This window comes from Tachypleus tridentatus, chromosome 1 (genome assembly GCF_004210375.1).
Source record: "Tachypleus tridentatus isolate NWPU-2018 chromosome 1, ASM421037v1, whole genome shotgun sequence".
Taxonomy (NCBI): Eukaryota; Metazoa; Arthropoda; class Merostomata; order Xiphosura; family Limulidae; genus Tachypleus; species Tachypleus tridentatus.
This window is the reverse complement of record NC_134825.1, coordinates 73,997,905-74,009,044: the sequence shown is the minus strand read 5'-3', so window position 1 is coordinate 74,009,044 and position 11,140 is coordinate 73,997,905. Positions and strand designations below refer to the sequence as shown.

At 30.6% G+C, this 11,140-nt stretch overlaps 1 protein-coding gene across 9 annotated transcripts in view; it reads left to right on the top strand.

Annotated features, from left to right (window-relative positions):
* The first annotated feature begins 370 nt into the window (after positions 1 to 370).
* LOC143252458 (uncharacterized) overlaps positions 371 to 11,140 on the top strand; it is a 67,183-nt gene continuing 56,413 nt past the window's right edge. For 5 of the 9 annotated variants that reach the window (XM_076504651.1, XM_076504675.1, XM_076504658.1 and 2 more), the window contains exon 1: positions 377 to 698. The gene's annotated coding sequence lies outside the window, so the exon portion shown is untranslated. Of the gene's footprint in view, positions 699 to 2,601; positions 3,404 to 11,140 lie in introns of all 9 variants that reach the window. The other 4 variants (XM_076504685.1, XM_076504667.1, XM_076504624.1 and 1 more) reach the window with 2 other exon arrangements.

Genomic DNA, 11,140 nt, shown 5'->3' with positions numbered 1-11,140 from the left:
AACTGTTTACCATGAAAACCCCATTAAAATGAAGCTTAAATATCATTCTTTGTTTCAGAAACTGTAAGTGATGATTTTTCTTTCCGAGTTCGTGTGATATCTTTCTTTTTTACGTTCTCTGAAATCTCTATTTATTACGGACCTTTAAGATTTACATGCTCCAAAGCCAAGAAGATTTCAACTTGTTATTTGAGAATCTTGAAAACATAATTTTTGTTGATCTGCTATTGTATTTACTAAAACCCAGCTTGTTCTTTCTACCCTTTTATAATTTTTGGATGTGCCACAAATGTGTCCAATCATGAAATAGAATATATGACGTTAAGGCTCTGCCCAATAATTTTATGTGTTTTATACATTTAAACCACGCCTACTTATATTCGATTGGCGTCTTTTTCACCTGTGTCGTTTAGCGACTGGTAAGAAAGTAATATTTCAGTTTATTGTGGTAGGTTTTGGCAAAAATATGAGTATGTTCAGATACTTAAGCTAGTCCAATACTTTCTAGAAGGTTTACAAGTACAATTATTATAGTCTTTATTTCCCTCTTTGATGAGGCCGATAAGCTTGTTCACTTAAAACGTATAACTAGTTTTGCAGTCGCGTTCATATGTAATGCGTGGATTTTAATCTAAAAGCAAGCGACTGACGAGGTGGCGCTGACCAGCACCGATACATATCGCATCTCTCACGTTTCGGTAAGTCCGTCCTCTTATTAAGCCTACCAGTATAAGGCTAAACGATAAGATGAAAATGTAAAAGAGGGATAGCAACTATACGCTTACCTCCGTTACTTCTCAGTCTAACAGAATTTTTAAACCCCATAATGGATTGCTACCACTGTAACAGTAATACAGTATGCATGTTGTAAAAATAGATGTTAAGTTTTAAACTTACCGCATATCTCCGGATTTATTTCCGCCACTGTTTACTTGTTAAACTCAAACAAAACGTATCATGATTGTTGTGTATTATTACTTATAATAGTACTAGATGCCATTTTTGTCAAAGTTTTTGTAAATGTTTAAACAAGGCTATATAAAAAAAAACAATTTAATCATTGAATATGTGGTGTCTTTTGAAATTGAAGTTAGACTAGAAATTTAAATCTTCATTAAGCTTAAATGTTTTGAAGTACAATAATACAAAAAGTTTGAGAGGCATATTTGGAAACTCAAAACCATTAATTATTAAAAAATCCAATTTCCATTACTTTAACGATAAGTTTTCAATTGCTAATTTTAATATATTTTTACGAAGACGAAGCTAAGCAACTATCATTTTAAAACATTCTAAACTTGTAACCCTGTTTATTTTAACCTTACAACGTTTTTTTTCGTAGACAAGTTTCTAAATTCTTTGTACCACAATGATTAGTCAAACTGCCGGCTGATGAAGGGCGTCTGTCTACTCGCAACTTTACGAATACAAAACTTAATTCAATTTTCATTAATTTATACTTGCTTTTTATCCGAGTTGTTTCTGCCCACGTCTTGTGGAACAGCAATCGCTGTGCAGTTCTTAGTGTTAAACAACTATAAACCTATGATGCCACATCAACGTCGAGCTTTTAAAACTTTTTTTTTTTTTTTTTTAAGTTTATCACACGCTGTTATCAGATATTGTGAAAGTAAGAAAAACTGTTATGGTTTAAACGCCAAAAGCTGGCGAAGCTGTAGAAACTAGTAAGCCTAAAACATATGATAACAATATCTAAACTGTTAATTTACGGGCATTATCTTAACTTCTGTGGTTCGATGTGGAAAATAAGTAGGGAACACAGCCAAAGTTTTTTTATTGTAAAAATTAAAATAATTACATGTTCGTGTTTGTTTTATATTGTTGCTTTTAAAGCTTCATATGTTGAATAGGTTTTAGAATTTCATAAGAATTAAAATGTTTTGACCAGAGTTAATGGGAAAAGTTTCTGGTTTATGATACTGTATATAATTTAGAGTATTTAGTTTCAGTGTATTGGTACATGCATATCTACATATATTAAATATAGGAAATGGTACACATTATTCTTACGAGCATATCAGTATGTTACAAATTAGTTCGGAATATGTAACAGCATGAGGGTATAAAACTGTTTTCTTCCAGTTTTTGTTTTGAATGAGAATGGCTTTCAAATTAAAGTGTTTTACGATAGTCTTTAAATGTAATAGTTTTTAGAACCCTGGTAGCCCTGCACCATACTTCAAGGATTTTGAGTGGAAACTGATTTTAAGATTAGTAACTGTACAAATATATATATGAAATGTAATGTTTGTTTTAATATACACAGTTTAGTTTCGTAAGAGTATAAAGAGTAGTATTGCTATGAAATGGTTTACTATAAATCTGTTCTTTAACATTGTTTTCGTCGGCCACTTAATTCGAATGTGCGCGTGTGTTATTTGTTGTGTGGTTTTATCACTTACTGTATTAATTCGCGTATTATAAAATGTAATTAAATTTCGTATGGCACACTTTTGAGATTTGTATGTGTGGACATTTTTTTTCTAATTCACTTTAAGTTCAGGGCACTAGTTGGCTTTGTAGTAGAGCTCTAGATTTCGAAGCAACTCAGCTGAGTTCAAATATTTCTTTAATTTTCAGCTCGGCATGACCAGGTGGGTTAAAGCGTTCGACTCGTAATCTGAGGGTCGCGGGCTCGAATCCCCGTCCCACCAAATGTGCTCGCCCTTTCACCCGTGATGGCGTTATAATGTGACGGTCAATCCTACTATTCGTTGGTAAAGGAGTAGCCCAAGAGTTGACGGTGGGTGGTGATGACTACCTTCTTTCTCTCTGGTCTTACACTGCTAAATTAGGGACGGCTAGCGCAGATAGCCCTCGTGTAGCTTTGCGCGAATTTCCAAAAAACAAAACAAAAACAAATTCCTTCATTGTAATTATTAGCGCGTTAAAAGCTCAAGTCAGGTCCATGACGTGGATAGTGTGTGTTGGTTGTTACTGGCTAGCTTCTTTTTCTTCTCCTGGCCAACAACTCAGAATAACGACAGCGATGGTCTTAGTTCTGTTATGAATACTAATATTTTTAATTTAAAATTGGCTATGTATCTTAAAATGTCTGTGTGCTTAGTTTTCACACTGTAAACTATTGTATGTTTTTATGTGCTATATTTATATTGTGGTAAAGAAAGACAGGCGGTAACACTGACGTTGGCGTACCAGTTTTCCCCAAGACACTCAGTATTTAGCTAGTTGCTTATCTCGTGTACCACCATAGAGCAATTTGTCTATCAGGAAGCTTTGACTCCGCCTCTGTTGGCAATATTCCAAAAAACGCCAAACACAAGCGTTTATTTCTTAAAGTAAAAGGGGAATATAATTCAATCCGACGTTTATACATGCAGTGAAGTATCTGAAACTGGAGGAGTGAGAGATATCGTTCCCGGTAAGCATTCGAAAGTATTGAACTTGGCAGTCTCACGAAGGTTACTTGCCCCCCCCCCCCTCACCACCATTTTTCTTTGTGGGGTGCAGGATACTTCGGAGGTAGTTGATATACCATTCTTACTTATAAAAGATAATAATGCATTGTTATATCAGTTGAGCACCATAATTTTTATCAATATATTCGACCCAGTAACCACTTAGAGGTTCTGCTAGCTTAAATCTTAGTGGTATTAATGAAAGCTAATGTTTCTAATAAAACGTATTAATAAATTAACATTAATAAAACTAGTTATATTAAATATTCTAACCAATACTGTTAATAAAAGTAACATTGAAGCAAGAGTACAGAAGCCTAGTAAGCTTGACTAAAATGATTCTGGAGCCTCACCACGTCATTACAGTCGGTGCTTCTATGTCCAGCCACTGCTCTGTATGAAAACATTTGATGTATTTGCATCTTGACAATAGCCCTTTAACATAGTTTCCATTACATTATGCTCCACCATAAAGCTGACATGTCCAAAGTGTACCATTAATTCTTGTGTGCTATTGGTAATCCATCTTATTGTACAAAGAAAACAATTCCTAGCACTTGTTATAGCAGTTAGATTACATAGAAATCCATGTGTACTACAAATGACAACATGACTTGTGTGCAGAATACTTTATTCTCTAGCTACTCAAAGTACCTGAGACATGAATGGGAGGTACAACTGAAAACCTTATCTTGGTGGTCTTTCATTGTGGCCCATTTTTCCTTATAAAACTAATATTTCTTTTGTAATTAAAAAAAAAAATGCAGGGGGAGTAAGAAATATGCCATTTAACACTTTTGGATATTTTCATCCACTGATTGGTAACAATTGTCATGATTTATTAGTTATCTGGGTAAATGCTCTTTGAGTGTTTGTTAAAACAATAACATCAGTACATAAGTAACATTTTACATGATTTCTTTGAGAATGTTTGTTTTCTGACCAATGAAATCTCATTAAATGGTTCCAAAGGTGCAACTTGAATATCCTAACATCTGAGATAAATGACTAGGACATGTTACTCTACAGCTATATTGACTGGAAGGGAGTACAAATAATGCAGCAGGTGGCTAATATTTATGAAGATACAAGATAAATAACTGAATATTACCAATAAACAGCTATGACATTGGTACTCTAAAATATGAGTAACTTAAATGTAATAAAACTAATATACTAAACATACTGTGATTGTGTTAAACAACTAATCTGGCATTAACACTAATAGCCAAAAAAGATATATATTGACAATGAAGTTAGAGAAAAAAGTGACATTTACTCTCCAGTTAACTTTTGTACTATTAACCTTGATGAAGCTGATGTACAGGGTGGCTCATAAGTCCCTACCCATCCATATATCTTATGTATCCAGTGTATCTGTGTGCTGTCCCTCATTCTTGCTGCATAATGTTATGCAACGTACTTGTCACAATACACCCTTCAAGTGTAAATGGGCTTATATAGGCCATATTTCTCTGAAAAAAAAAAGCAAATTTATAATACATGCATAATTGAATATAACATAATAACATATGGATGGGTAGGGACTTAGGGCCACCCTGTATATTGTTTTTATTATTGTTATCTAGAAAGTAAAGTTCTTTTTTTCCCCTCTAATTTTGTTACCAAAATGACTAAATCTGTCCAGTATGAACTACAATTACTGAGAGACATAAAAAAAGTAAATTTCCACAAGCATTGTTAAAAGCTACATTTTCAATATTATACTTCAATTGATTGATAGAGAGAGCTGTTAATTGTGATGTAATAATTGAGATGGCTCCTTTAAAATATTTATAGATATAAGAGTATGTTTATAAATATAAGAAATTAATAAAGTTTAATATTTAGTAATTTTATGAGTTAAGTGTCTGGAAAGTTGCTCAATGTTAGAAGTGAAATTTGTTGCATCTATCCAGTTATTCGAATGATAGAGATATTAACTAAGTTTACTAAGTAAATATGCATACTTACTATTAATCAAGGAAATATCTGTTTAAATGTTTAATCAATTTGGTTTGTAACTACAGTTGAAAGTAGCTGGTAGCAAATGTTAAAAAGAAGTGAACTTAATTCTTTGTTATATGAACTGGCTTTAACATTATTTTTTGCCAAATATTCCAAAAAAATCTGTTCATGTATAGAATAAAACAATTTTATGCATTTGTAGGTTATGGTTAAGGATTAAACTTAAGTTATCAATTTTTTACTCCATTTTATGTAATCTTTATCGAGTAATTTAGTAATTGTTTAATGTTTCCAATTAATTTTTAGGACACTAGTCTAATAAATTACGATGTATTTTATACTTTGCATTTATAAGACTTTTAACAAAGAATACGATATCTCAAATATAAATACACAAAATATTGGATAACTTTTGAAAATGAGTACAGAAGTGTAATGTATAGCAACTAATACTCATTTAAATCTTTGATTTGCCACTGAATGCAAGAAATTAGTATGTAAATTAACACTCAGTCTCATGACTATTTTTTTCTTTTTAATATTTATTTTCTTCCATGATTTAGTTGTTTAATTAAGAATGATTATAAATTATTTTGTATATATATAATCATAAATCAAAATTATTTACAAAATTAATAACAAACAAGCTGCACTGTCTTGCTCACTTGGCCCATTTGTAGTCTGTGAATCAATAAACTTTCTTCATGAACAATTGCTTTTGATTATTTGCTGCTGCACTTTTTTGTGCTTATAATTGCTCATTAAATTTGAAGAAAATATGCAATTTTCATTCAGATTTAAAAATTCACCTTAAGTTACTTTATTGGTAAACTTGGCACAACTTATCCAGTTGATTTATGGTTAAAACTTCAAGTTTACCTGTATATAATACTAAAACAATTTTCTTTTCTGTTGAGTAAGAATGTTTATACTATTTAAATGGTCATGATTAATTTTGTTTATAATACATATAAACATTTTGGTTAAGAAAGCAAACCTCAACAAAAAAAACTTATTGGTTATTTTGTATGCTCAATGAATTAGTATTTTTATGAAGTTTGTCTTAAGCAAAACCTTTATAATGCCATATAACAAAACTTGTATAGCATTTTTTTGTTTTTTTAATTAAAATTTCTTATTCAAACTTGGCATTATTTTGCTACTAGTGAGGATGTCAAGAAATGGAATCTAATTATCTTTATATTTAAACTATGGATTTATTATTATTTTCTTGAGATAGTTAAAAAAAACTACTTGTAGCTTCTCTCTTTAAGGATAATATAAGTATTGTTGATATTATTTAAAGTATTTATGATATGACTTGAATTGTAGTATAATTAGAATGTTGAGAAATAAGTTGTAATTTCATTATTAATAATACTAATTTAGAATACTTTTTACTCATTTTTTGGATTTTTTTTCAATTGATGTTTTTAGTTTTTTTGTGGAAGACTAATGATGGAACACTCAGTTACTCTACCTTTGTAATAAATTCAACATTCAAATTTTAACAAACAAGAGACAAACAAATGTGTATTGAATTAGGAGGGAAAAGGTGATTAAAGTACATTCTGTTTTGAATGTAAAGTTGTTTTGTGTTTGAAGTTAAATTGTAAATTAAAATATGTGGCAAGTTATTTTGTTAATACTAATACTTGTCTTAAATGTTCAAAATATGATTATATTGCTACTGTAATTATAAATAGGCAATTACAGATTTTATTTATAAAACTAAAAGTAAATCAAGTCTACATTTCATAAACTGTTAAAAACATTTCTGATCCTAAGTTTTTTAAACAATGTAAAATTAGTGGTATAGCATTCACAATTTGAAGTATCATTTGAGGCAGTATTTACAATTAAAATTTTATAAAATTTAAACAAAAGTCAGTGACAACTAGAAAAAATTTTGTTCTTACAAGATTGAGTTATAAACTAGATTATATTCAGTTATTTAACTCTATTGAAACAGACTAATAACATTATTCGAAAATGGAGAAAAATTATTTAGAAAATGTAACAGAATTTTATTGTTTTGAGGTATAATTTCCACCACGTCTAATTGTTACAAGTAACACAAATTTGTATTAGCTTGTAACATAAAATTTGTCATTCCAATGGAAAAAACTTTAAATGTGAGGGTTATTGAATTTTTGAAGAAATGTTGTAAAAGCTGTATAAACAACAACAAAACTTGGCCAGGCAGCAATTAATTTTTTAAATAGCATAAGAATGCAATTAAATAGTATTGGTTTAACAACTATAATTTTGGAAGTGAGTCTATATGTATAAGTAAGGATAAATTTTAAGTCATAATTGGGATAAAAATTAAAATATAGAAAATTGAGATAAAGGAATTAATATAGAAAACTTCTTTTTCTGGTAGTGCATATGTAATTTCTGAGGTTTATAAGAAAGGTTGTTGGGTTACATTGATTGTATCTGATATTGGTGTGTATATATATATATAACCATAATTTCTGGTCCTCTAGTATGATAATAGTTAACTATTCTATCAAGGTGTTTCTCAGCATCTAGATTTTGTCTGTAGATAGAATATCTTCAATGTATTTGGGTGCTATGACCACAGACACGATCTGTTACGACTTATGTCGACAACTGGGAGTGATAATTGAAAATAATTAAGTTTTACTTCTGTTGCAGTGTTTCCTATATTAATGTCATTTATTGTTTTATAGTGCTGATTTTAATTGTGTTGACAATTAATTCAACCAAAATTATTGTAACACACACACACACACACACACACACACACACACACATTCTGTTGGAAAGATTAAGTATACATATGCACAGAGCTCTTATATCAAAATGGAAATAATGATTTTGTAAGAGCAAGAGTTTCATGAATTTTGTGAAAATAAATCCTGTTCGAGATTTTACTGTAATTTATATGAAGTAGGTGGTTTAGCTGAAAGACAAAGGATGAGGCTGTGATACATGGTGTTATTATGTGTTTATAACAGTATAACTGCATGTGTAATATTTTAAGTTTCAAATAAAAAAACTTGTGTTCCTCTGATTCATAACCTTAGAAGTATAGGTTGAATGTCTAAATCTTGTTTACTTGTCTTAGTGGACAGTAGTTATCCATGCCATTTACCTACATATAGATTCTATAAATTTGTTCAGATTTAATCTTTGACCTTAGAGAAAACAGTAAGCTTTATTCTTATTTATATACCCAAAATTGTAAATTTAAGTGAGATGTTAGAGTTCATATAAAAACCTTCAATATTTGTATATTAATTTTCATAGTTTTTAACCAAGTTGTTTCAAAACAAGTTTTGGTAATAATAGTAATTTGCTGAGTGTTCAAGTAAATTACTAAGTACATGATTTGTTGCTTCAAGAGTTGAAAAACATCAAAGTTCTTAACTAAAATTTTTTTTTGAATAGGTATTATGAACATCATTATTCATAACTGTTTGAATTACAGTCGTATTAAGGTATGCTGGGTTATGTAGTTTTCATTTTAGTGTAAATGTAAAGTGACATTTATAAACATTAAGCACAGGAATTTCCATTTTCAAAGAAATCAAACACTTTATATAAATAATTATTATACACAAATGTATTTAGTACCTTGTTACTAACGGCCATGTACATCTTTTAAAAAATTAAAAAAGCAACATTGGGATATATAATTATTACGTTTTGAATGTTTAACCCCCTCTCTGTGTGCACATCGCCAATTTACAAGCAAATCCAAATCGATGCTTAAATTTACTATCATTGAGATTATTAAACTTAAATATTACAATAATAGAATTGATCATACAAAAAAACAAACAAAAACATACCCACATTGTAAACTGAAATGTCTCAAGTTCAGATACAAGCCAAACGCGAATCTTAACATTGTTAACCTATGCAATTTCTGAGGTAAATCTAAATATAGATTTATTAAACCAAGAGTACGATATTACTATAAATTAACTCCGTCTTATACGCATGCCAAACTTTTACTTTGTTGAAATAAAATAATTACATTTTTTCGGCGTGTAACAGCTTTTCCATATCTATACGCTTTATTTATTTGTTAGATTCGTACAGAATGTTATTTTGAGATTCGCAGCAGTTGAGTTAATGCATTAGATTTATAAGGGGAGCAATATTATTTTCCATAAAAAAGAAAACTATTTTATATCGCTATTCTCTCTGGTGTACACTTAAATTAGTGTTCTTTTGTTTTTAACCAAAGTAAACTTCAGTTTCTAATTTCTGAGCAAGTAAAATATCCAAGCGATGTGTTTAAATGCTACTTTTCCTTTGAGTAAGAGAAGATTTTTATATATCGAGGAACAAAATTTGTGTTACATAGTGTAATCAGACAAGTATATGTTTACATATTTTTGAACATAAAATTAGGTTGGTTTTATAAGATAGCAAATCAGAAAGTGAAATACATCGCAAAATAGCCAAAAACTCCCCATTAGTGATCAGTGTGGTTCTCATCATCCGGATCCTCAATATCCTTTAGTTTGTGAAAATTAACAATTTTGGGCAAAGCTGAACCAGTGTAATAAATAACTAATCTGTCATTTTATGGTTTTAATTCTCTTTCAGTATAATTTAGTGTAATACTGCACTAGTTTCGATTATACATAGTTGTGTTTGCAAACATGAATCGTGTTTTCACCCAACGGTCTTGCGTAGTTCTTCCCCTATCAGCCCTATCAGTGCAGTAATTCTCGGAACCAGGCATCGATTACCACCTTAATAACGTGCTAATTTTATTCGCGTGGAATTCAGCTCATCTTGGAAAATATGGTCCATTGTGTTCTTACATCTTCTGCCTCTGTCGTTTTAAATAATCTAACCATTTTTTTTAAATACAAGGATTAAGAAAATATCTTTTTGAAACTCTACTATATTACTGCTACCAACCAGTGCGTATCTGACGGTTCTTGTTGGCTTCTTCTAGAGTTTCAATGTATTTTCTTTTTCTATTTGCAAAAACACTGCTACCTCTAGTTACACTAAATAGAGCTATTCTCGCCGAAATGAAACTTAAAATGCACTCTTGTACAAGCAAGCTCATTGTAAGCTGGACAGGTCTTCACGAGATTTGCTATAAGCTAGACTTCTGTACTGTTTTTATTGTAAACTGGTTGCCTCTAGTGGACCCTTTCTCGAGTTTAGTGTGTAGGTTATCTTGCAATTAATTTGTGTTGTTGTAATTATCTGAGCATTATATTTTTATTGTTGTCATTTCATACACATTGCTGATAAAAGGGGTAATATTCAACCACTGCCTATCCTATGCCTCTGCATGGTGACAAAACACGTAGGATAATAACATAAATGTTAGTTTATAGGTATGGCTAACTTTCGGAAAAAAATAATTTTGGGATCGTAGCTTCTTTAAATTGAACAGGTTTTAATCATTTTTTTTTAATTTTAATTTTCACAATTTCTCTAGCTTTCAGTTAACCCGTAACCGTCATTAAGCAAAGAATATTCAGCTACAGTTTCGACATTAAAGACAAAGAATGCTGATTAGCATTTAACTCTACACTCTACTTGTGTATTCACAGAATTTCGTTGTTTCCATCAATTTGTGGGGGCGTTATTATGTAACCGCCAATCCCACTATTCGTTGGTGAAAGAGTAGCCCAAGAGTTGGTGGTGGGTGGTGATGACTAGCTGCCTTCCTTCTAGTCTTACACTGCAAAATTATGGACGGCTAGTGCAGATAGCCCTCGTGT